Below are 27,863 nucleotides of genomic sequence, written 5' to 3' on the forward strand. Positions count from 1 at the left end.
CCAGTTACATTTCCGCCCAGCCCCAGCCTTCTCCCATTGATCTCTCAGACCCCTGGCCCACAAGCCCCATTCCTGATAAAGAGCTTATGACTGAAACGTTGACTCTCTTACTCCTCAGATGCTACCTGACCTGCTGTGCTTTTCCAGCACCACAGTCGACTCTGATCTCCAGCATCTGCAGTCCTCCCTTTCTCCCACCTGCTTTAAACACCTACCGAGTGACACCAGCAAACCTCCCTGCCAAGATATTGGTGCCTCTCCAATTTGCGTTAAATCCTTCCTTCTTGTTGAGGTCCCAATCGCCCTGGAGGACATTCCAACGATCCACATATTGGAAGCCCTCCATCCGACAGCCTTTTAGCAATGTTTTTCACTGCACTGTCTTCCTATTCCTCGCCTCACTGGCACATGGAGTAATCCCGAGATGTGAACCCCAGAGGGGTTGCCTATGTTATTCATACCAACCTGTACCACACTCTTTGGCTGCTCAGAGTCATAGAGATGTACAGCGTGGAAACAGATCCTTTGGTCCAACTCATCTATGTCAACCAGATATCCTAACCTAACCTAATCTAGTCCCACTTGCCAGCACCTTGGTCCATATCCCTCTGAACCCTTCTTAGTCATGTACCCATTCCAGATGCATTTTAAATGCTGTAGTTGTACCAGACTCCACCACTTCCTCTGGTAGCTCATTCCATACAAGCACCACCCTCTGTGTGAAAACGCTACCCCTTAGGTCCCTTTTTTTATCTTTCCCCTCTCACCCTAAACCTATGTCCTCTAGTTCTGGGCTCCCCCATCCCAGGGAAAATACTTTGTCGATTGATCCCATCCATGCCCCTTCACGATTTTATAAACTTCTATAAGATCACCCCTCAGCCTCCGACACTCCAGTGAAAACAGCCCCAGCCTGTTCAGCCTCTCCCTATAGCTCAAATCCTCCAACCCTGGCAACATTCCTGCAAATCTTTTCTGAAATGTTTCAAGTTTCACGAATCCTTCCTACATGATAAGCAAACTTACCCAGTGTACTACCATTTTAATCTTCTCACAACTATTCCATTGAAAATTAATGTCTATTAAAATTAACTTACAGTAAACTAGATGGCCCTAGAGTTAGAATCTCATTAAAGAACATTAAATGTGCAATTAATTCTAGAAATAGCAGTCTAGATCCCACTCTAAATCCCAGGACTGTACTGCTCGCCCACCAGCCTGACTCCCATTGCCCTTAAACCTGATGGGGAGGGAAAGGTGAATGGAGGTTTCAGGTAAGAACAGTGAGTCATCTGACCGTTACTGACCAATCAGCAGCCCTTCTGTCCAAAACGTCACTCTGGCATTGTGACGTCACTCCCCTCCAGGTCTGGCCCCGGAAGCTCCTTCCGCTGCCTCAGCCCCTCAAGGTGTGTCCTCAAACCCGAGCCCGCTCCTTCGGGATTGATGTGGACGCTCCCACTGAGTGAGACCGTTTCATGCCGGGTCACAGGAAGCCTTGACTGTGCTGGGTGTTGATAGTGTCGGTTAAATATTAATCTGCTCAACCTGTCTGAGAGAGGTGTGAAAAAGGGGATAAATCGGAATCACCTTCTTCTGTGCTGTCGATCTCTACGGCAATCATATAACCAGAAGGTAACACACTGAGATCTTAATCAAGGTGCGGGAACAAATGACTGCAGATGCTGGAATCGGAACTGAAAACAACAAATGCTGGAGATCACAGCGGGTCAGATAGCATTCACAGAGGGAGAACAAGCTAACGTTCCGAGTCTAGATGACTCTTCATCCTAATCAATACAGTTAAATATTTTTAGTGTCATTGCATTTTGATATCAACATGATCATTTTGCTGTTATTAGAATGTAGTTTGCTTACATTTGTTGAATATCAGCAGCAACAAAATTCCGCCAGCATTTTGATCAGTCTAACAACGGTACATATTCTTTTGTTTAGCTTGTGAACAAATGCAAAATTATGACGGACAGAGTAAATGTGGGACAAATACAATGTACTTCAATGGAAGGAAGAAATGGAAAAGGTAAAGTTCAAAGATCAGCTGTGTTACTGGCAATATTCCCTGATGAGTATCAGACACTCCAGGATAGAATGTTACAATTTCAGGAAAGGCTGAGAAGTAACTGTGGCTATCCGAATGGTAAACAGCATGGCAGGCATCTCAGGAGACTGCATAGCCTGAGCACAACTTGCAGATGAATGGTATTTGGTGCTTGGCCACTGGGCAGACCACCTATGAACAAAAACAGTTGTTTTATCCCCTCATACATGATCTGTGGCAGCAGGAGAGATAATCTAGGCTCACAATCCTGCTACATGGAAACACAAAATTCAGTTTACTGAACCAGCTCGTAACATCAATTGGATGGTCAGGCTGGTTGTAAACAGGTCTTGGCAGTGTGGCTGTGGAGGGAGGTAACTATCTGTCCTTCTGTGGTTCCATTCAAGCCCGGGTGTCCTTGGAGATGGGGCGCAGAATGTCCAGCTCAATGCCTTTAGAGGGATGGAACACCACAGAGGCATACAGTGCTTTATTTCCCGTCCAACTCCATTCGATTTTATCCCTTCCCTTTCTTCCTACTATGTCCCCTGCCATGTTTATATTTGGTATTGCATTGCCCAAAAAAGGCTGCGCTTGTAAATCATCAATTGGATACACATGAGTTTTTACTGGTGGTGGCTGCTCGTTATACAAAAAAAAACAAAAGAAGTTGCAGTGGGAAAGAACTCATTTTTGTGTGATAACACTTCTGGGTAGAAACATATACTAATAAAACACAGCAATGAAGGGCTCCTATGGTGCAGGATTAGAATTCTTAAGTGTGTTCAAGTTCAGCCTGCTATCCTAAATGTGTAATATCTATGGGCAGAGTGATTAGAAATAACTAACGAGAACTGAAACAATTTAGGTTTTTGACTCTGTCATGTAGGAGGAGAAAGAGACCATTAATCCTTTTGAAATTGCTACACAGAGACAGGAAGAGTCTGCGAGTAAAATCGCACAATTATTTATTGCAAATTAATATTTTGTATCAATGGTTGAAAGTAGAAGGTTTTTGGTGTGATATTTCTTTAACCTTTTACATCAGATTTTTTAATTGCATGTTTTGTTCACTTTCTTCGGACAGACGATGATGGAAAAGGAATTAGTCAATTGCTGAATAGTTACGGCGACAGGGAGTTAAACCTGATTACCCGATTCTACTGTGAGAGATTGGAGGATGCAATATTAGACTTGGTGGAGAGCATTGCCCTGACATTAACAGCAACTCTGATTCATTGAGCAATGGAAATTACGCTGTAAGTTATATGATAGAATTTTTCCATTATTCTATTATTAATCAGTAAAATGATTGAAGTGGGCATGTAATTGAAGGAACCTTTGGAAATTTAAGGAAAAGTAATAAGGTTGTGCATCTCATTAATGATATAAAAAACAATAAAAGTAAGGGTCAGGGGTACAAAAATAAAAATGCACCAGAAAATAGAAAATACTGAAACAATATTTTTTTCAAAGAAAAAAAATAATGAAAAGTTGTTTACTTGAAGGACCGATAACGAACTGAGAGCAAAATAGAAATTAGTGAGGTGGGACCCCATGGCTTAGTGGTTAGTGGATGAAATCATGTGATGATGAAAACCACATGTCAGAGAATGTCAGGATACCAAATCAGTTTTAGCGAAATGGAAGAAATGCCATGATGAATATTTCACTGGGAAGAATAGCTTGTGTGTGCTCTGCAAGCAACAAGATCCTAGCAGAGAGCACAAATAAAAATACCATGGTGGGGAGGGATTGGTGGATTTAAGGGAGACGCTGGAATATCCAGTGAGTTCAGTTTCCAAATCGGTTATGATGGAATTCTTCAGTTTATGTTGTATGCAGCTTTTGGTTTAAGCCCTAACACTTTGGTCATTGTGCCATTCATTACTGAGAGAGCTAAGTTTGGCTCGACCTAGAAATAAGTGAAACATTGTCACAGGGCGGCACGGTGGTTCAGTGGTTAGCATTGCTGCCTCACAGCACCAAGGTCCCAGGTTCGATTCCAGCCTCAGGCAACTGTCTGTGTGGAGTTTGCACATTTCTCCCTGTGTCTGCGTTGGTTTCCTCCAGGTGCTCCGGTTTCCTCCCACAGTCCAAAGATGTGCAGGTCAGGTGAGTTGGCCATGTTAAATTGCCCATAGGTTAGGTGCGTTAGTCAGAGGGAAATGGGTCAGGGTAGGTTACTCTTCGAAGGGCCTGTTTCCACACTGTAGGGAATCTAAAAAAAATAAGAAATATGTTGTCAAGTTTTAAACAGGTCACCTTATGAAGTTCAAGTTCAAGTACCAGTAAGGTGCCACTCATGTCACTGAGGCAGGTAATGTTGAGGGACTCTTGAAGAAGTGTCCTGTCCAGATCATTGAAAGTGAGGAACTTCACCCCTTGTGAAGTTTTCTTGACTTGGTAGTGTTCCATGTTATTCATGTCCGGTGAGTTTAGCTGAGAAATCTCTGGACACTGATTAGCAAAAGTAATTAGAACAATGTGCTCCAGAGTGTGCTCTATCAAAGTCTGTTCCCATATTTGCCTCTTGTTAATTCTGGATGTTGAATATAAACGGTGCATAAATTCTGGCCCACTGTCATAAATGTATTAAGTAAAATCTGTTGCTGTATGTTGCTGGAGAATTATTCAGCTTTTTTCGCTGACTAAGTTCCTTGAACTCACTGTGTCTACTTTTTAGATGAAGGTAATTGGTCTCTAGTCAAATCATAATGTAGATTTTCCACGTGCTCATATGTCACATTGTAAAACGTACAAAACAAACTGGTAAATGTGACTTGAAATTAACACGCAGAGTTCATTCAAAATGGTTTCTTATAACTACAAAATATTTTTAAACAAAACAAAAACAAGTTACATGTAATGAATACAGTAAACAGTTTGCCATAGTGAATATCCCTGTCACCAAGAATGACCACAGCTTGAAAATTTATCAATTCATATTGAAGGAAAGAGCCTTTCATGCTTGGATAGATGACATACATTTATAAAAGTATATCATGCCAGCTATTCCACAGTAAAGAAAAGCGGCAAGTACTTCACACAGAGGGTGGTGGGTGTCTGGAGTGTGTTGCCAGCAGAGGAGGTAGAGGCAGGCACAGCAGATTTATTTAAGATGCATCTGGACAGATGCATGAGTAGATTAGATTAGATTATTTACTTACAGTGTGGAAACAGGCCCTTCGGCCTCACAAGTCCACACCGCCCCGCCGAAGCGCAACCCACCCATACCCCTACATTTACCCCTTACCTAACACTACGGGCAATTTAGCATGGCCAATTCACCTGACCTGCACATCCTTTGACTGTGGGAGGAAACCGGAGCACCCGGAGGAAACTCACGCAGACACGGGGAGAACGTGCAAACTCCACACAGTCAGTCGTCTGAGGCGGGAATTGAACCTGGGTCTCTGGCGTTGTGAGGCAGCAGTGCTAACCACTGTGCCGCCCAAATCTTGGTTAGAGATAGTCAGCATGGCTTTGTGAGGGCAGGTCTTGAGTAGGTGGGGAGCAGAGGGATACAGATGCTTAGGAATTGGGCGACAGGTTTAGACAGTACATTTGGATCGGCTTAGGCTTGGAGGGCCGAAGGGCCTGTTCCTGGACTGTAAATTCTCTTTGTTCTTTGTAAGCACACACGTTGAAAAGGCAACACCTCATGCAGTTGCAGTGATGTTAATGTTGTGTCTGTTGGTGAGCTGAAGGATATTTATGACTTCAATTATTGGAGTTTCATGATGTTATCAGAACTAGTTACCCAAATTGCTCCAAATACCATAAATGACCATTGATATCCTTTCAATTCTTGCTGCAATAAAATCCTGGCAATTACAAACTTTTCAATGTTTCCTACAAAATTTCTAATTTATTGTTTTGGATTTCCTTTTTGTTTCTTTGGATATAGCAGTGAAACTAGTCCACTTTTAATGTAGGAATTCATTGAAGGTGTTGTGGTCCTAGCATCAAAGGCAATGCACAACAAACTATTAAAGTGACAACATGGATCTCATGTTCGCATCATAGTTCAAGTGTTATGGATTCAAACCCAAACCCCAACACTTCCACTTCCAATATTGTAGAATCCAGTTTTGTTTATCACATGACTTGTTAACTGCAAGTTTCATGTCATATCCAATAGATTCCTCTATTCCTGATGAAGGGCTTTTGCCCAAAACATCGATTTTCCTGCTTCTCGGATGCTGCCTGAACTGCTGTGCTTTTCCAGCACCACTCTAATCTAGAATCTGGTTTCCAGCATCTGCAGCCCTTGTTTTTGCCTACTACTAATGTCTCCCTCATAGTTCTTCTTCACAAGTGGAGGCAAGGTCTCATCAGTGTGCTGAGATGAATATTCTTCACCAATCGAACATCCTTAATGTAACAGCTTTTCACAATTATGACACTGCTGTTTATCATTTTCTCTCTTTCATTGTTTTCCTTTCTATTTCTTCTTTTTCTTGTTTCTTTCTGGTTTATTTCATTGTTCTTCCTTTGTTTCTTTCTTTCCCATCTTTCTTTTTCCCTCATTTCCTCCATCAATTCATTCTTCCATTCCGTTCCTTCATCTATTGTTTCCCTTTTCCCGTTTCCCTTTCTATTTTACCTGTACTTCTCTTTTATTCCAGTATATCTGTAATCTGTCAGAGCATCAACAGAGAAAGGAAGCAACAAAACATCTTCTGAACACAGTGACCAAAACCAATGGCTGCAGAGAACGAATATTTTGGGAAACATTGGTGAAAATGCAAGAATCAAAGCCAAAACTGAAACTCATTCTGAAAGGAATTCAGAGCAGAGGTATTGTACAGTCCAAGTATTTCTAGCAATCAAACATGGTTGCCTCTTTAATGGGTGAGGCTGCCACACACTACTAATGAAATGAAACATCTTTCCCAGGTTTTGACTTGCTTTATAATGCACGCATCGGAGAGATGGAAGGAGAGCTATCAGATCACCTCAAAGGTAAGTCAAAATAAAAGTAATCGTTAATCATAAAAACGTACCGCATTAATTAAGTTCTAACATTTTATTTGTGTCTCACATTTCATCACTAAAAGGAAACAAACCCTCCAAATTATTACCATGAACTGTTTCTATAAAATGCAATCCAAGTTACAACACGAAGCAAATGAACTGGAACTTGGGCATGGACAGTGTTCCATCTGCCACAAATCATATGCCACATGTGTGATATTGAGCTTTGTTGGAAATTGCTGAATGCTCATTTTGATTTTCCCAGCTGCTCTGGAGCAGACTGAGCCCAACCTTCCAGTTTTAGATGCTGAACCACAAAGTCACATTCAGTTTTGCAAGTCAGTTGGTTTCAAGATCTTCCCTGGTACTTTGTCAGGCCATTATTTCTTTTCCCTTCAGTCACATCAGGGTCTGAAAAGAAGTCTTGCTTTTACTGTCAATACAAGGCCGTCGGGTGCCTTTATGCAAATGTAAACCTCAATATCGCCAGAGTCTCAGAGTCTACAAAGTCTGTATTGGGCTGGAGTCACATAGAGCTCCAGACCCAGTTAAAGCTTAAATCAAATACATGACAGACTGAGTAAAGATGATGTCATTTATAGGATCACAATTGGTTCCAGACTAGTTACTGATGAAGTCAGATCTGATGAATACAGAAGTTAGAGTGTGGTCCCATAGTGTGGATAGACTGAACTGATATGTATGTACTGGTTGATTCATATGTCGGCTCCACCCTGGGCAATGACTTGAAACGCACATTGACCTAAAGAAGGTGAGGATACGGGTCACGTATAGAAACAGAATCATTAAACATCCAAGTGTCATATTTCTACCGACTGCATATGTACTAGAGTTCAACATGTATCAGATTGCACACATGTTGTTTGGGCATTGAATGAAGGCACAAATAGGGCTACAATGATATTAGCTTGACCTAATTGATCAACCAGGACTAGATAAGGAATTGTTTTTCAATAAGTCACATATCCCAGAAACACATTTCTACACACAGTGCTGAAACATTGGATTTGTGAAGAGCCCATATTTGCTGAAATCTTACTGACGTAGAGTGGCTGTGTCAAAGACTGTACTCAATTGTCTGGCCAGGCAATTAGTTGACTTGGAAACATATTTAGGCTCATATCGAGATAAGATTTGCTTCATCTATGTCTCGGACTTGTTAAAACATGAAATCAAATATAGGGTCAAGCTGGGTATAGGTAGATTCACATGAAGATTCAGAATAGACAGGGAGTCCATTCACATACAATCCTAGACTGTACAATCAGAGGCTTCAGCTTTCGCACTGAAATGGACAATGAGTTGATAAAATTGGTGGAAGATCCCAATGTGATCCTTATACAGCGACAGTGTTATTTTATAATTATGGTTCACATAGCACATTTAATTGGATCACTGGTTTGTCATCCTGTTCCCAACATTAAGCATTGAAAAAGTGAGTGTTATGCACAGTCCCTATTCAGCCAGTGGGCCATATGTTTACATTAGGTATAAATTGTCTGAGATTGAAGCAGACATCAATCTTATAAACACTCTGATACTATCTCCACTGGGGACAACAGACAAAACAAAAATGAATACAGTAAATAATAAGTGAACAATGTGATAATATTTGGCTTCTCAGATGTTCCAATGTTAAATTCTCCTCAAATGGAGATGGAGATGACGATAGAGTGGAGGGGCTTGTCTGTTATAATGTAAAGTCTGCTATAATCCATCTGATTCTCCCTGATTTATATTTAATTTAATTCAGTATTTATTCGGTAAGATTAATTTCTAGCACGGCGTAGTAAAATTTGGATTCGACTCACATATTTTGTATTGCTACCCAACTCAAACTCCTCCTTGCTTCTCATTAATTGTTTTAATGTAGTTAATTCACAAATAAGAACAATGCCAACATAATTTTGATCATTGTCATGAAAGGTATACAAGAGCAACACAAGCAACACCTCTTCCACCAAACCGAACATGTGGTCAAACACATCATCAAAGGAGACAGCAAAATAACGACCATTTCCCTCACTGATCGATATACAGAGCTTATCATTATTTCCACTCTGCGTGAACGGAGACTAGTGGAACATGAGCTCCTTTCCAGAGGCAGGGAACATGAAGAATGGCAGCGGAAGTACGTCACCAGCGAACTTGAAAAAATCCGGATTGATCAATTATTCAGGAGCAGTTTTGGCCACTCCAGCCTGTCTGGCACCACGGTGGTTAGCGGAGTGGCTGGCATTGGTAAGACAACAATGGTGCAAAGGATGGTCCATGAATGGGCAGCAGGAAACATCTATCCTCAGTTCCAATTTGTTCTACATTTCACATTTCGAAATCTTAATGCCATCAACAGAGCCGTTTCTCTGACTGAAATGGTATTGGATCAGTAGCCTTATTTAGAAAAGATAATTGAAGATATCTGGATGAAACCTGAATATCTTCTCTTGGTTTTTGATGGATTAGATGAGTACAAATACCAGATTGATTTCACTGGCCGCGTGGCTGGTGATGTCTCTGCGAATCACTGTGTTGCGCCTGACTGCAGATGTGAAGTTTTTGAAATGGTGCACTCCCTGGTACAGCAACAGCTGCTCAGAGGTTGTTCTGTGCTGGTTACCAGCCGGCCGACTGCCCTTGACTCATTGGAAAAGGCCAATGTCAACCTTTGGGCTGAGATCCTGGGCTTTCTTGCTGATGAAAGAAAATAATTTTTCAGAAAGTTTTTTGTCAGTGAGCAACTCGCTACCAATGTCTTCAAACACGTCGAGGAGAATGAGATCCTGTACACCATGTGCTACAACCCTTCATATTGCTGGATCATTTGATTAGATTAGATTAGATTAGATTAGATTACTTACAGTGTGGAAACAGGCCCTTCGGCCCAACCAGTCCACACCGACCCGCCGAAGCGCAACCCACCCATACCCCTACATTTACCCCTTTACCTAACACTATGGGCAATTTAGCATGGCCAATTCACCTGGCCTGCACATCTTTGGACTGTGGGAGGAAACCGGAGCACCCGGAGGAAACCCACGCAGACACGGGGAGAATGTGCAAACTCCACACAGTCAGTCATCTGAGTCAGGAATTGAAGTATGCTCAACTTTAGGCCTGCTCTTTACACAGCTGAAGTGCAAGCAACCTCTTCCCAAAACCATCACTCAACTTTTCTCCATCTACCTTTCCAATCTCTTGGACAACCACAAGCGAGATGTTGAGGACCAGCGGATGGTTTTACAGCGACTCGGGGAGTTGGCTTACCAGGGAGTTTAGAAAAAGAGAATTGTTTTTAATGAGAATCACTTCATTCAGCACCAGCTGGAGTCCAGCAAATTCATTTCAGGATTCATGACGGAGATCTTGGAAAGGGATGACACAGCTAAAAATATTGTGTACACATTTCTTCACCTTACCATCCAGGAATTCTTGGCTGCCCTGGCTCAGTATTTGAGTCCAAAGCATCAGAATGTGGTGGAAATGCTTCACTGTGCTTTTAAGAAGGATGATGGTCGGTTTGAGATTTTTATTCGATTTTTAGTTGGTCTTTCAACACCCACTTCATCTCGAAATCTGGAACCATTCCTGGGTCCGCTGTCTCATCACACGACCAGTCAGGTGATAGACTGGCTGCAGGCCAATGTTCAGGCAGAAATCAAACACATGAACAGAGTCACTGGAAAGAGGAAACTGCTGAACACATTCCATTATTTGTCAGAGTCTCAGAATAGAGCTTTAATTCAGAAGACCATTGGATCTGTGGAACGTTTGAACTTTGGGGACTCCAATCCAAAGAATACACTGAGATTGAACCCAATGGACTGTTTTGTAATGTCTCATGTTGTACAACTTTGTGAGTCAGTGATGGAGTTGAATTTGGAGAAATGTTATATTCAGAAGGAGGGGATCAAACGATTGGCCCCTGCAATCCACAAGTGCAAAGTTCTAAGGTATGTTTGATCCGGGTGAAATTAGATAACATGTCAGCAATGACCCATTGATTTTCTCTTGTAAATTCCACCTGATATGAATTTCATAGGATCATAGAATCTCTACAGAGCAGAAAACGGTCATTTGGACCATCTAGTCTGCAACAACCCTCTGAAGTGCATCCCATCCAGACCCCTCCCCTATCCCTGCATTTCCCAAGGGACATGAAAGGCTACAGAAAAGATTTAGAAGGATGTTGCCAGGGTTGGAGCGTTTGACCTATAGGGAGAGGCTGAATGGACTGGGACTGTTTTCCCTGGAGCATTGAAGGCTGAGGGTGACCTTATATATCGAGTTTATAAAGTCATGAGGAACATGTTTAGGGAAAATAGGCAAGGTCTTTTCCTTGGGATCTGGGAGTGAGAGGGAAAAGATTTAAAAGGTACTTAAGGGGCAACTTCTTCACACAAAGGATGGTGTGGGTATGGAATGAGCTGCCTGAGGAAGTGGTGGAGGCTGGTGCAATTACAACATTTAAAAGGCATTTGGATGGGTATATGAATAGGAATCATTTAGAGGGATATGGGCCAAATGCTGGCAAATTTGATTAGATTAATTAAGGATATCTGGTCAGCATGGACGAGTTGGACCAAAGAGTCTGTTTCCTTGTTGTACACCTCTATGACTCTATAACCCATCTAGTCTGCACATCCCTGGAAACTATGGGCAATTTAGCACGATCAGTCCATCTAACCTGCACATAGTTGACTGTGGGAGGAAACCGGAGTACCCAGAGGCAACCCCCGCAGACACTGGGCGAATGTGCAAACTCCACACAAACAAACAGTCACCCAGGAATGGAATCAAACCCAGATCCCTGGTGCTGTGAGGAAACATTGCTAACTGTTGAGCCACTTGTTACTATTGTAGCTGAATCACAATTACTATTCGTTTTTTTTTCTGAGAATCAAGGAGTTTTCCATGCCTTTTATTTATTTTTAACGCTACTACCGTATTGACCTTGATACTGAGTGCTCTAACTATAACAAAAAAAAAAGCACCAGACTAACTTGATTGGTCTTACACTGTGAGACATTCAAAGCCACAAGGAGTCTGGCAGAGTCTTTAACTAGTGCTATGACAAGGAAACAAAGAACCGAGCCAAATCAACGTACCTCTGTGTTCACAACAGAGTAAAATTAAAACCTTCAAAGATTTTAACCTCAACAATTCCTAACCAGACTTTATAACCAATCACAGACTCTGTTGATAATGAAACGGTAGGTTAATAACTGAAACAGCAAAAAAAAAGCAATTTATTACCAATATAGGAACTTTAGCAGAGCAAAATTAAACAACAAAGTTTGAAACCAATAACCTTGTTTTCAGGGCAATTCACAAAAAAGACAGACAGACAGACAAATAAACACAGTGAAGGGATAATTAAAATAAAGTAACAAAACTGGCCAGATTAAGTGGTTTTCATATCTTACTCTCAATGTATATTTGATGGTTTCTTTGTTAATTTTCTGAAGATATCGATCTGTGCCACCTTTGAATTCACTCTGAGGACTGAAATTCTGAAATAAAGTGGAAGGTTAGGCAGGGAGCATTTAAATCTTCATGCTGTAACGTCAATAGCTAAGTTCATTCTCTCAAAAGCACAGCCAAAAACCAACTTAAACCGTGATCTATGGCCTATGTTTGACCATCTCGTTCTCTCCCAGAAACAAATGGAAATTGCTGTTCTGAAGAAAGCTCATTGGACCGAAATATGTCTATCCATAGATGCTGCCAGACCTGCTGCGCTTCTCCCTCAATTTTTGTTTTTGTTTCTTATGTCCAGTATCCACAGTTCTTTCAATTTTATGTTCTATCCCAGGCTTGTACACAACAATTCCCAGGTACTGGCCTGATCAATTCCCAAACATTTCTTATCTGGTTCAATGTGTTGCTCTCCCACTGTGCTGAAACATCTACAGGATCCTATTGATCAAGAGCTAACCTGCCATTACCTGTGAGGCCCCACCTCGCGAACAAACAGCAGCTTGTTTGTTTGTTTTGTTGAAACACAAGTTGCTATTCACAATCCAAAGATCATCTCCAGCTCATTGCAGTTCACAGCTACAAATCAAAATCGATAAAATAATAAATTAAACGAAAAGTTGGCGAAGGTTTGAACACTAATCCTAAGAGGCCCTCAATTAAATGAACAGACCTGGTGTGTGACTGAACACAGTTCACTGACAGAGAATAGCAATGGAGATCAGGTGGCAAATCAAACTGTTGAACCCAACCTCTGTCACCAATTGTGTGCCATTGCAGAGATGAATATCATCCTTTGTAGTTTACTTTTACAAACCAAAGCTAATCTGATATTGTATTTGACCCAACCATTCACTAGATAAATAGTAAGTGAATGCTGTACCTAGTTCAATGCAGAATACGTTGCAAACACAGCAAGGCTGCCATTCATGTATCTGAAACTGTTACGGGTGAGGGTCAGGGTGGGTTTGAAATAGAGGTTCAACAGTCTGTGATTTACAGGAGGCATGATCTGCCCTTTGTGGTAGCACAAAATTCATCATTCACCTCAGCAGCAGGGAGATTGGGCAGCTCATCACCACATATTTTACATGACTGTTGGAATGAACGATTATCCATTCTGCTTGGAACTGAAAACATGGCATGTGTATTGTTGAATGCATCCGAGAAGCAGGAATTTATTGATTGATTGATGTCTATAAGTCTTTTTCTTTGTTGTGTTATCCAAGCAGGGCAATAATGCCTCACAATTAACCATTACTTTTACTCTTTGCTGGATTACATATGGATGAGTTCAATGGAATATAATTGCACAAATGTTTAAAAAAAAATGGATATAAGACAATCAATTTTCTGTCTTGCGTTCAACTTGTCATAGAGTCAATTAACATGGAAACAGACCCTTTGGTCCAACCAGTCCATGCTGAACGTAATCCCAACTAAACTAGTCCCACCTGCCTGTTCCAGGCCCATATCCCTCCGAACCTTTCCTTCTCATGTATTTATCGAAATACCTTTGAGAGTCGTAGAGATGTACAGCATGGAAACAAACCCTTCACTCCAACCTGTCCACGCCAACCAGATATCCCAACCCAACCTAGTCTCACCTGCCAGCACCCAGCCCATATCCCTCCAAACCCTTCCTATTCATATACCCATCCAAATGCCTCTTAAATGTTGCAATTGTACCAGCCTCCACCACATCCTCTGGCAGCTCATTCCATACACATACCACCCTCTGTGTGAAAAGGTTGCTCCTTAGGTCTCTTTTATATCTTTCCCCTCTCACCCTAAACCTATGCCCTCTAGTTCTGGACTTCCCGACTCCAAGGAAAAGACTTTGTCTATTTAGCCTATCCATGCCCCTCATAATTTTGTAAACCTCTATAAGGTCACCCCACAGCCTCCGATGCTCCAGGGAAAACAGCCCCAGCCTGTTCAGCCTCTCCCTATTGCTCAAATCCTCCAGCCCTGGCAACATCTTTGTAAATCTTTTCTGAACCCTTTCAAGTTTCACAATATCTTTGCAATAGGATGGAGACCAGAATTGCATGCAATATTCCAACAGTGGCCTAACCAATGTCTGGTACAGCCGCAACATGACCTCCCAACTCCTGTACTCAATACTCTGACCAATAAAGGAAAGCATACCAAACGCCTTCTTCACTATCCTATCTACCTGCGACTCCACTTTCAAGGAGCTATGAACCTGCACTCCAAGGTCTCTTTGTTCAGCAACATTCCCTAGGACCTTATCATTAAATATATAAGTCCTGCTAAGATTTGCTTTCCCAAAATGCAGCAAATCGCATTTATCTGAATTAAACTCCATCTGCCACTAATTGCACCCATATCCACCACTTCCTCAGGAACTACCCTCTGAGTTTAAAACAATTTCTTCTTGTGACTTTTTTAACTCTGTCTCCTCTCACCTTAAAAATGTGCCCCTCGTCTTGAAATCCCCCATCCTCGGGAAAAGACACCTACCATTAAGTCTTTTTATGCCGCTGATGATTTTATAACCCTCTGAGGTCACCTCTCAACCTCTTATGCTCCAGTGGGAAAAAAATCCCAGTCTATCCAGCCTCTCCTTATAACTCAAACCTTCCATATCAAAGCTTCCTGGTAAACCTTTTCTGAACCTTCTCCACCTTAACAATATTCTTCTTTTACCTAAGTGACTATAACTGGACACATTATTCCAGAAGAGGCCTCACCAAAGCAAACTTCAAAGAATTATGTACCTGAATCCTTAGCTCCCTCTGTTGTACAACACTGCCCAAAGCCCTCCCATTAACTGATTAACCTCTCCCCAAGTTTGTTGTATCAAAATGCATTTATCTAGATTGAACTCCATCTGCCATTTCTCAACCCATTGACCCATTTTGTCAAAATCCCTTAGAAAATCCTCTTCTTTACTATGCCACCAATTCTGATATCATTTGCAAACTTACTAACCATGCCTTCATCCAAATCGTTTCTATAAGTGACAAACAAAAGACAAGCCAGAACCGATCCCCATGGAACATTGGTGGTGACAGGCCTCCAAGTCTGAAAAACAACCCTCCACTTTGTCTCCTGCTGTTAAGCCAATTGGCAAGCTCTCCCTGAATCCCATGTGTCCAGTTTTGGGTTAAAATATATATTCTATTTCCAGGTCATAAAATGGGTAGTACATAATAAGGCCATCTGGCCAATTATGTCTGCACTGGCTCCTTAAATGGCCTACACACTTCATCCTATTCCCCTCCTCTTCCCTCAAAGCTATCACATGTTTTCTCTTCAGGTATATATCAAATTCCTCTTTTCAGAGTTGTACTGGGTTGTACCGTCAATAGCCTTTCAGTCAGTGAACGAGTAACAGAAATTTACTGAGTAAAATATATGATAAGAACTGTACACCTCTCATTTTTCATCATTCAAGCAATTAATCTACTGTTTGAAATATGTGTTCACTGGTCACCAACTAATTCAGTGAGAATAGTTATGCAAGATTTCAATCTGTTTTCTAATACTGCACAACACTGTTCTATCTGCCCATGCCTCAGTGTGTCAATGAGAAACAATTGGATGGAGTTTCTGTAAGGTGAAGTTTATGTTATGTTAATCGGAGAGATTTCCCACTCCTTGATTGTTTTTTTTTCTTGGCTGTTAGGCTGAATGACAATAACATTGGAGATGCAGGAGTCAACATTTTGTCTGCATCATTGGCGCATTCGGAATGCAAAACAAAGCGATTGGAGTAGGTAATCTTCCCAACATTAACCCCAAATTTTATGTGCAATGATTTGTGGCAAGTCGGGAATTTGCTGTATCTTTGGCATGACCACTGTTGAATATGTAGGGGAAGGTGAGGACTGCGGATGCTGGAGATTAGAGTTAAGAATGTGGTGCTGGAAAAGTACAGCCAGTCAGGCAGCATCCGAAGAGCAGGAGAAGCGATGCTTTGAACATAAACCCTTCATTAGGACTCCTGATGAAGGGTTTATGTTCGAAATGTCGATTTTCCTGCTCCTTGGATGCTGCCTGACCGGCTATGCTTTTCCAGCACCACATTCTTCGATCTTGCTAGACTGCATCTGGAGTATTCTGTTCTGTTCTGCACAACAAGTATATATTAGACTGCAATCAAATTTCAACAGGAAGATATTAGGGAGAAATTGAATCAGAATCTTTTTGTGGAAATTATGGTCACATGGTAACCAATGGAGATGTTTAAAATGCTGAATGATGGGACAGGATCGTTAGCTAAAAGATCAAGGAAAGAGCATTATTTGAAAGTTACAGTTAAGCCATTCATTCAGGAGCCAGTTCAAACCACACTTCTTCCAACTAGAGATTCTCAACAAAAAGTTATTAAGATTCAGAGACAAAAGTAAAAAAGTTAAGTTAATTTTTTTGTTCAATTAATACAATTTGGCCTAAGCTGATGTGTTTACATCCCACGTTGTTGCAATGCTTGAGGAGAGATGCAGGGCATCGGAGAAAGGAAGAAATGACTCATGAAAAGGATTTCATGGATCCTGAACATAAGGTCTGAAGATAGATTGAAAACATTGGATCCGTCTCCATTAAGGAAAGGAAGCTGTGATGTAATTTGAATGAAGTATTAAAAATGATAATGACAGTGGAAAGAGTCGGTAACAATAAACTGTTCACTGCCATGAAATGATCAAGTATATCAGCACAAAAATTCAAGAAATTGCCAAAAGAAGCAAGAACAATGTGAGATAATCTTTTCTGCACAGTGACTGGTTAAGGTTGGAATGTTGTGCCTGACTGACATCATGGCAGAGGCCGGTTCAACTGAAGTGTTCAAAAAGGAATTAAACTTTGGTCTGGAAAGGCCCAGTGCACAGGGATACGGGATACAGAGTGGCAGGAAGTGAATTGCTCATTCGGAGCCTCGAATCACCTCCTCCTGCATTGTACCCTGTTTGATTCTGTGAGGCTGTAGGTACGCATATTCTTTTCAAAATTAAGAGTAAGGTCTTTCAATTAAGGTGTTAAAGACTAAAAGCATGAAAGTTAATTGATTATTAGTTCGTCATTACTGAGTCAAATAAAATGAAAAGGAGGCTGATGGTTCAAAAGTTTTCTCACTTTGTTATGCTGATCCAATTATTGCTCTTCCTTCTCAGTGGAATTTCTTTTATCTTTTCGAGCTGTATTGAAAACTGATTTGTAATTATCAATCTTTAGTTTGCAGGATAACAATCTGACATTTGCTTGCATTGAAGACCTGAGGATGGCATTTAGTCAGAGCGAATCATTGTCAATGCTATACCTGGATGGAAATAAATTCACAGATGATTGCATTCCGAAAATGAGAAACTTCATCATCTGCAAGAATTTGAAGCTGATTCAGTGAGTGCATATGTTAAAATATTAAACATTTCCATTGTATTGTAAACAATAATTTGAACCCAGTTCCTGTTTTCTCCCTGATATCCTTGACCCCTTTAACCCTTAAGAACTTTATCTGCCTGGCGTTATAGAGATGTTCAGCACAGAAACAGGTTATTTTGTCTAACTGTCCATGCTGAACAGATACCCCAAATTAATCTAGTTCAGATGGAGTTTAATTTAGATAAATGTGAGGTGCTACATTTTGGAAAAGCAAATCAGGGCATGACTTATACACTTAATGGGAAGGTCCTGGGGACTGTGCTGAACAAAGAGACCTTGAAGTGCAGGTTCATAGTTCCTTGCAAGTGGAGTCACAGGTAGATAGGATAGTGAAGAAGGCATTTGGTATGCTTTCCTTTATTGATCAGAGGACTGAGTCTAGGAGTTGGGAGGTCATGTTGAAGCTGTACATGACATTGGTTAGGCCACTTTTGGAATATTCTGTGCAATTCTGGTCTATCTCCTAGAGGAAGGATGTTGTGAAACTTGGAAGGGTTCAGAAAAGATTTACAAAGTTATTGTCAGTGTTGGAGGCTTTGAGCTGTACGGAGAGGCTGAATAAACTCTGTTTTCTCTGGAGTGTCGGAGGTTGAGGGGTGACCTTATAGAGGTTTATAAAATAATGAGTCCCATGGTTAGGGTAAATAGACAAGGTCTTTCTCTGGGATGGGGGAGTCGAGAACTAGAGGGCATAGGTTTAGGGTGAGAGGGGAAACATTGAAAAGGGACCTCAGGGGCAACCTCTTCATGCAGAGGGTGGTGCTTGTATGAAATGAGCTGCCAGAGAAATGGTGGAGGCTGGTACAATTATGACGTTTAAAAGGCATCTGGGTGGGTACAAGAATAGGAAGGAAATGGGACAAGCGCTGGCAAATGGAACTAGATTAGGTTAGGATGTGGAGCTGCCAGTGTTGGACTGGGGTATACAAAGTTAAAAATCACTCAACACCAGGTTATAGTCCAACAGGTTTAATTGGAAGCACTAGCTTTCGGAGCGCTGCTCCGGACAACCACCTGATGAAGGAGCAGTGCTCCAAAAGCCAGTGCTTCCAATTAAACCTGTTGGACTATAACCTGGTGTTGAATGATTTTTGGATTAGGTTCGGATATCTGGTCAGCATGGACGAGTTGGACGGAAGGATCTGTTTCTGTGCTGTACATGTCTCTGACTTGTTATGGACCAGGCCAGACCCCCTCAAAACAGTTCAAGAAAGTAGCCTAGACCCTAACTTTGCTCGTTGTTTTAAGAAGGTGTAAAGTGGATATTCCAGGAGAGGTGCCATTGGTCAAACCACTTGGTTTTAAACAAAACCAAATTTATTTACAAGATTACCCAATGCAATAGAAGCAAAAGAGAACCGAATGCAGAATAACCTCACCTATCCAAAAACCAAACAGACTTTACCTGTTGTTCCCTATACTTGCAACAATCCCCATAAATACCTCGTGGCGCAAAAGGTAGCATCAAACACAGGGTCTTACAGGAGAGAGATGTCAGACAGAGAGGATCAGCACGAACCTGCTTCTTTCACGTAACTGTTTCTTGGATCAGCAGCCTCAAAACACTACCTGCCTGCTTTCAGTGAATAGCCAGACGTCCAAAAACCAAATCAAACCAGAGAAAAGCTGAGCTGGCGGAAGTGACCAGCTCAAATTCTTTTAAAAATAAAACTTTTTGCTGGAGGCAGTATCTGTAGCTATAATCAAACTGGCCCTAAAACCCTTCGAAACCCAAACCTTTTGGAACCTGTGTCTTTTACGATCTCTCTGGGGGGGAAGAAAACCAAGTACAACAGAACCTTGTTAAAGGAGCAACATCATCACAGACTCTATTTGACAGCATTTGGCCCTAATCCCCCTCAACCCTTTGCATTCATAAACCCATCCAGATGCCTTTTATATGCTGTAATTGTACCAGCTTCCACCACTTCCTCTGGCAGCTCACTCCAATCTCATACCATCCCTCTGTGTGAAAAAGCTGCCCCTTAGGACCCTTTTAAATCTTGCCCCCTCAACTTAACCCTATGCCCCTAGTTTTGGTCTCCCCCAACCCTGGGGAAAACATCTTGTCTATTTGACCTACCCATGCCCCTCATTGTTTTATAAACCTCAATAAGGTCACCCCTCAGCCTCCCACGCTTCAAGGGTAACAGCCCCAGCCTATTCAGCCTCTCCCTTTAGATCAAACCCTCCAACCCCAGCAACATCCTTGTAAATCCTTTCTGAACCATTTCAACTTCCACAACATCCTTCCTATAGCAAGAAGCCCAGAGCTGCATGCAGCATTTCAAAAGTGGCCAAAGCAATGGCCTGCACAGCCACAACATGACGTACTAAAGCAAAGAAATACAGATAGTAGAAACCTGAAACAAAAGCCAAAATTGCTGAAGAAACTCAACAAGCCTGACAGCATCTGTGGAGAGAAAGTAAAGTTAATGTTTCGAGTCCAGTGATCCTTCTTCACAGCTGACTCTATTTCTCTATGTGTAAATCTGCTGAGTTTCACCAGAAATTTCTGTTCTTTTTGAGAACAATATTTAACTTTTTCTTTCCAACCATTCAGTGTTTTAGCCAACAAGCACTCTCTCTGACAGGGAATTTCACAGACTCACCTCAACCTGAGTGAAGAAATTTATCCTCATCTCAGCTCGAAATAGCCTACTCCAGATCCTTAGACATTGACCCTTTGTTCTGGACCTTGGGAATATCCTTCCTGTGTTTACCCTGACCTTTCCTGGTGAATTTTGTAGGTTTCTAAAAGGTGCCCCATATTATTCTAACCTACAGTGAAAATAGTCCTAACTGATCCAGTCTCTCTTCATTCATCAGTCCTGCTATCCCACGAGTCAGTCTGGGAAACCTTTGTTGTATTCCTTCTATGCATGAATGTCCTTCCTTAGATAAGGGACAAAAACTATACACATGACTTCAGGTGTAGTCTCACCAAGGCACTGCATATAGGCAACTAGACAGCCCTGCTCCTGTCGTTGAATCCTCTTCTCTCTTTTTTTTCTCTTTTTCTGTCTCTCTCTCTCTGTCTGTCTGTCTGTCTCTCTCTCTCTCTCTGCCTCTCTCACACCCGGACTCTCTTCGCCTCAGCATGCTACTCTCTAAGGGGTTGTGGGGGTGAGAGAGACTGTCACACATCTCCTTCTGGAATTTGTCTTTACAAAGGAAGTCTGGAGAAAGATGCAGTGGCCTTTGTCAAGGTTCATCCTGAGCAGCTCCATGACACAAGACTCTGTGTTCTACAGTCTGTTCCCCGGGACGCACAACGAGACAAACATCAACTGCTCCTGGAGGACCGTCACCTTGCTGAAAGACACTCTTTGCTCTGCCTTAAAGTTGTTGATTGTTAGTTCCCACCTGAACACACACACTGCTGTTCACCCTCCCTTTCCAGGAGTTAATCCAGCTGTTCTTTGACACTGAATACTCAGCAATCTCCTTCCCTGTTCTAGTGATTCAACTTCCAGAGTTTTCCTCAGTCACTTCTCACTACCACCCTCTGGTGGATGCTTTTTCTCCTGCTGAGTCCCATGGCCTCCGCGATTCCCATCTCATTAAGTTGAAACAAGTTGTTATCTCTTATTGGTTCCCTTTGCGCTAGTTTCAGGTCTAGTCTGGTTGACAATGTCCTCACGAATTAACGAATTTGGTCCCTTGTGTTGCTGCTGAGAATCTGATGCTCCCCAGTCGGAATCTATTCTCCATCCTTGACATTTGAAGCACGTCTTTGAGGTGGTGTTCAAAGTACAATCAACATTTCAGTGTGAAGTGATGAAAAATCAGCAAAATAAAAATCCTTGCCCATATCTGTCTTGATACCAGTCGTTAGGAAGGAGTCATTACCGTGTTAATTACGTGTGTTGTAAACTTTAGTGCCAAAGTTGAAACCAGATATCCATCCCATTTTCATTCCATATTAATATCTGAAACATACATCTTTAACCACACATTGTATATCAGTCAGAACTATTTAATATCTTCTGAAAATACCTCTGGGCCAGACCAGGTAAGATTCCCAGATTCCCTTTGGTGATGGACATGAGTGAAGCAGATGTGTATTTACAGCAATCACTGATTAGGTTATGCAATGGTGACTATGAAACTAACTTTCAATTCCAGATGGATTAATTATTTGAGATAAAATTCAGCCAGTTGCTGGCATTTGTACTCTAGGTCACTGCATTACAAGTCCAATGCGATTTCCCCCAGTCCAACTACATCCTCAATTTACATCATTCCCCAAATATCAATACCTTAGTTTCTTACAGCACTGTCTGTGTGTGCAGCAGCTCATTAGATTCTCTCTCCCCCACCACTTACACCCATTTGTTACTGTTTAGCTGCTCACAGTTTGATTTCAAAATGTGTGTTTCAATTGGAAAATTATGAATGATTCTGTCATTTTAACTTTATTAATTGGTTGGTTATTAATCATTAATTTCTTTCTTAGATGATGGAGGAATCAGTTCAGTTCAGATGGAAAGAAGCAGCTCCGATCACTGAGAGAATGCAGGGCCGGTGTCCGAGTATTTGTGTGATCAAAGGATCAAGAAATTACCAACAATTTGGTCTTAATATTACTGAGAGGTGTATTTCTCTCACCTCCATCAAGTGAAACACATGAGATATTACATTGGCTCAAGAAAAACAATTCCTGGAATTCTGAAATAGAATGGGAACGATGTGGAGTATTCAGTAGAAACATTCAGTAGCAGCTGGTGTGTGTTGGTATGTGGGTGATATTCACGGTCGAGCACAGGGAGATGGAGCTGTGACTGTGAAGCTTTTATAAAAGAGTCCGAGAGATCGCCGTCATAGAAACAGGCCTTTCGGCCAGCGTGCCCATGCTGTCCAGTTTTCACCGTTAAACTAGTCCCTTTTGCCTGTGTTTGGTCCATGTATCCCCGTATCTAACCCATCCATACACCTGTCTAAATGTTTCTTAAATGATGAAATTGCACTCACTTCCACCACCTCTGGCAGCCCATTCCAGACACTCACCATCCTCAGTGTGAAGAAAACTGCCTCTCTATACCCTTTTGTATCTCTCCCCTCTCACCTTAAACATATGCCCTAGAGTTTTAGACTCCCTTGGGGAAAAGCTGCTGGCTACCAACCTTATCTATGCCTCTCATGATTTTATAGTTCTGTATAAGGTCACCCCTGAATCTCCTACGCTCAAGGGAAAAATGTCCCATCCTATCTCATCTCTTCTTGTAGCTCAAACCTTCCAGTCCAGGTAACATCCTAGTAAATCTTTTCTGCCCTCTTTCTAGTTTAATAGTTACTTTCTATAGTAGAGCGACTAGAACTGTGTACAGTATTCCAAATGTGACCTCACTCATGTCATAGAGTCAGAGATGTACAGCATGGAAACAGACCCTTCAGTCCAACCCGTCCATGCCGAGCAGATATCCCAACCCAATCTAGTCCCACCTGCCAGCACCCGGCCCATATCCCTCCAAACCCTTCCTATTCATATACCCATCCAAATGCCTCTTAAATGTTGCAATTGTACTATCCTCCACCACTTCCTCTGGCAGCTCATTCCATACATGTACCACCCTCTGCGTGAAATAGTTGCCCCTTAGGTCTCTTTTATATCTTTCCCCTCTCATCCTAAACCTATGCCCTCTAGTTCTGGACTTCCCGACCCCAGGGAAAAGACTTTGCCTATTTACCCTATCCATGCCCCTCATAATTTTGTAAACCTCTATAAGGTCACCCCTCAGCCTCTGACGCTCCAAGGAAAACAGCCCGAGCCAATTCAGTCTCTCCCTATAGCTCAAATCCTCCAACCCAGGCAACATCCTTGTAAATCTTTTCTTAACCCTTTCAAGTTTCACAACATCTTTCCAATAGGAAGGAGACTAGAATTGCATGCAATATTCCAACAGTGGCCTAATCCTGCACAGCTGCAACATGACCTCCCAACTCCTATACTCAATACTCTGACCAATATAGGAAAGCATACCAAACGCCTTCTTCACTATCCTATCTACCTGCGACTCCACTTTCAAGGAGCTATGAACCTGCACTCCAAGGTCTCCTTGTTCAGCAACACTCCCTGGGACCTTACCATTAAGTATATAAGTCCTGCTAAGATTTGCTTTCCCAAAATGTAGCACCTCGCATTTGTCTGAATTAAATTCCATCTGCCACTTCTCAGCCCATTAGCCCATCTGGTCCAGATCCTGTTGTAATCTGAGGTAACCCTCTTCGCTGTCCACTGCACCTTCAATTTTGGTGTCATTTGCAAGCTTACTAACTGTACCTCTTATGCTCACATCCAAATCATTTATGTAAATGACAAAAAGCAGAGGATCCTTGTTGCACTCCAGTGGTCACAGGCCTCCAGTCTGAAAAACAACTCTCCTCCACCACTCTCTGTCTTCTACCTTTGAGCCAGTTCTGTATCCAAATGGCTAGTTATTCCTGTATTCCATGAGATCTAACCTTGCTAATCAGTCTCCCATGGGGAACCTTGTCAAAGCCTTACTGAAGTCCATATAGATCACATCTACTGCTCTGTCCTCATCAATCCTCTTTGTTACTTCTTCAAAGAGCTCTTGTACACCTGCAACAAGGCATTCCAACTCCTGTACTCCATACTCTGCAATTTGTTCAATTTTACAATAAACCTGTTTGTTATTAATTATTTCTTATTACTACCTGTCTTCAGTTGTACATAAAGCTATACTCAATTTGTCATAAACATATGGTTGTTTGTGTAATAAACATATGTTCAAGTGTGTAATTATTCCCAGCGTTAGACTTTAGTGACAGTCTGTGTTTGATACTGGGTCAGAGATTGGTCAGCGCTGTAGCTGTTCCCCTGTGGGAATGATAGGGTCTGCATCAACAGTGTGTGTAAATACTGGGTCAGAGATTGATCAGCGCTGTAACTGTTCCCCTGTGGGAATGACAGGGTCTGCATCAACAGTGTGTGTAAAATCAGTCAGTATCAGGTCGTAGTTTGGAACCAGTGACCATCTGCACAACGTGTGCCTGTCCCACTCTCATCAAATACACTGGAGACCCCGACACTTGCAGAGATCCCGCTAACAAAACTCTGAAAGAAATCACATTTGTAAGGGAAGATTACTTAATTAATCTCCCTCCCAGTCCCTAAAAGGCCATTTTTTGATGCTCCCACTGCATTCACTGTGAATTCACTTTGACCATCTCTGGTCCCTATCTCATATCGGGTTGCAGGGTGGGGTCAACTTGTCAATGTCCAACGACAATTTTGTCGATTTGTCTGTTAAATATTTGCCTCTAACACAGATCTCCACAAGGTTCCATTCAGTCTTAGAGTTCAACAAATGGTGCATCGTCCAATGGTAAAGACTGGAAAGGACCCAGCATCTCATTGTGCACTCGTGTGTTCAATTCAGGCTGCACTCAGCTAAATATTCAAATATCAGTCTCCCACACTGTTGACTATGTATTACTGTAGACAATACAAACGTGCACTCTGCTAACTGTCTACATGTCATTGTCACACACTGTAGACAGCAATCACTGTTGGAAGTTCACACTTTGCACACTACAGAGTGTCCATATATTAGTTATCAAATATTATAGATGTTGCATTACTATAGATATTGTATTACTGTAGACAGTACATACGTTGCACACTGTGGACTGTCCATACATCAGTTATCTCATACTGTAGACATTGTATTCCATGCCAGCACTGTAGCTGTACTGGCACACCTTTATTAGGCATGTGACAATTTTTAGAGACTGATGTTGTCAGGATGCACAACCTTTGCAGTATACAGTGCGACCAGTCAGGTGATGGCAGCTTAGTGGAACAGGGAGGGTTGAACCTAGACTAAGTGTGGGATATCCAGTGACCAGGACCCAGCCCGTGCCATCCCCACATCCACACACAAACCTCTCTCTCTCTGTCAGACTGACTTGTTAGAACCAGCCGAGATTGCTGCAGATCTGTTCCAGTCCCAGAGTCACAGCTTCTTGATGCTGTTCAGACTGAGCTGGAGGGAAAGGAATTGCTGGATCCTTCCCTATTCCAGCAATTATTTCACACAATTCCCACGGGATCAACATAAGGTATGAATGAGACTGACATGAACCTGTAAAGTCAGCAAGTTTTACTTTTTGATTGAGTTTCTGAGGGTAAACATCAATCCTTTTCAAAGACGGCCATCCAGTGATTACACAGATCTGTTATACAAGTCTGTTATTTGTACAAATGACCATGAGATTCAGCTCTTCCTTGACAACAAGCTAAGGGACACTGAGGTAATGCCAATGGTTCTGCAACATTATACAATATTGGGGTGAAGATATAGCCACAACTACTCCTCTGTTTTCATTGATTTGGTTCCAGTTTCTTCCATCTGTGGGAAAGTTGGCATGGTGGCTCAGTGATTAGCGTCACTGCTTCACAGTGTCAGGGACCTGGGTTCAATTCCACCCCCTGTCTGTGTAGAGTTTGCATGTTCTTCTTGTGTCCATATGGGTTTCCTCCTTCAGTCCAAAAGTATAGAGGTTAGGTGGATTCACTATGCAGTAGTGTCCAGGGGTGTACAATGCTAGGTGAATTGACCATGGTAAATTGGGGTTACAGTGTTAAGGTGATGCACTGAGTTTAGGTGGGATGCTGTTTGAAGGGTGAGGGCAGACGCAATGGTCCAAATCACCACCTTCTGCATTGTAGGGATTCTATGATTCAGACAGATTGGGCAAAGAGAATGAATGAGCAATTGACTTCCAAAACAGGCTGCATAAGGATAATAACAGAGCACAATTTCACACAGAATTACCACCATCTGACATAGTTTAAGAGAAAAGAAAAAAAAAATAGGAAATTCAGTCTCGTCACTTCAGGGGCTGATTCTGAGCTGGCTACCCACAGCCAGTGTACTATGCACATGTAGATAAAAGGTGACCTGATAATGGGATACCAGCTCTATGCAGTATTTTCAGAATCACAATTATTTTACCATCTACAACACTACCTGCATCCCCCTACACACCGTTCCCAGCAGCATCTCATTCATCCACCCACAAAATCAGCCACTAGAGATATGCAAATGTCAAGTTAAGATATTAATAAACTTTCCATGCTTTGGAAACACTAGGATCTGTATTTGGACACTCTATGCTGTTCTATTTGTTCATTACAATGCTGATTTATGTAAAAGAACATTTCACTGCTTTCTTGATCTGGTGCCTGAATTTGGACTATGTTGCCCCACAAATAAATGCATTTGTGCAACCACTTCAATTCACCAAAATAACTCCGACTTGTTCAAATACGTGTAAAGAATGATTTCCATCGATGGGATCAGTTCGAGGAATAGTATTGTAAATGAAATTTATCACATATGTGGATCACAAAATAACAAAGCTGCCAGAAATGTAGAGAGTAAAATTATAGACCTCCTTCTGCTCTCCATCTCTGGATCACTGTGATTCTCTTCTTTGTTCTGACCCCTCAGTCCCTTACGGACTCGACTGGCTACTATAATGTGTCGGACTGTCAGAGCGTTGAGCAGCAGAATTAGATCAAATGGCAACAATGGATTAAGAACTGTAAGGAACCATTTAAATCCCACCCAGCTGGGATTCACTATAATAGATCGGCTTTGAAATACAAAACCACGGTAGGTTGTTGTTAGAACTACAACAGCATTTCTCTTTGTGCAATATTTAGTTTTTCATTTTCTGGAAGCAGATAGTGACAAAACGATCAAAGCTGAAAGTGGCAATGAACCAAACAGAGCAAGAAGTGGCTGTTATTGACAGGACATAGTTTATGCTTCACACAGGAGTTTTATCTAAGAAAGATAAAGGGAAATAATAAACATTGATCTGCCTCAGTATGACCTCAGTGATAACAACCATCAGATCAGATGCTGCCATAGCCACCAGGTAG

At 41.8% G+C, this 27,863-nt stretch overlaps 1 pseudogene across 1 annotated transcript; it reads left to right on the forward strand.

Annotated features, from left to right (window-relative positions):
* Positions 1 to 1,278: 1,278 nt before the first annotated feature.
* LOC148146053 (NACHT, LRR and PYD domains-containing protein 3-like) lies at positions 1,279 to 24,704 on the forward strand (annotated as a pseudogene). Its single transcript, XR_015760982.1, has 10 exons — positions 1,279 to 1,635; positions 1,957 to 2,041; positions 3,147 to 3,318; positions 6,691 to 6,862; positions 6,962 to 7,027; positions 8,987 to 9,878; positions 10,156 to 11,010; positions 16,191 to 16,277; positions 17,738 to 17,902; positions 22,404 to 24,704. The product of XR_015760982.1 is annotated as an NACHT, LRR and PYD domains-containing protein 3-like (transcript).
* The last annotated feature ends 3,159 nt before the right edge of the window (positions 24,705 to 27,863 follow it).

This window comes from Chiloscyllium plagiosum, unplaced genomic scaffold (assembly GCF_037043375.1).
Source record: "Chiloscyllium plagiosum isolate Xiang-an unplaced genomic scaffold, Cpla_swu_hap1 HiC_scaffold_22, whole genome shotgun sequence".
In the NCBI taxonomy this organism is placed as follows: Eukaryota; Metazoa; Chordata; class Chondrichthyes; order Orectolobiformes; family Hemiscylliidae; genus Chiloscyllium; species Chiloscyllium plagiosum.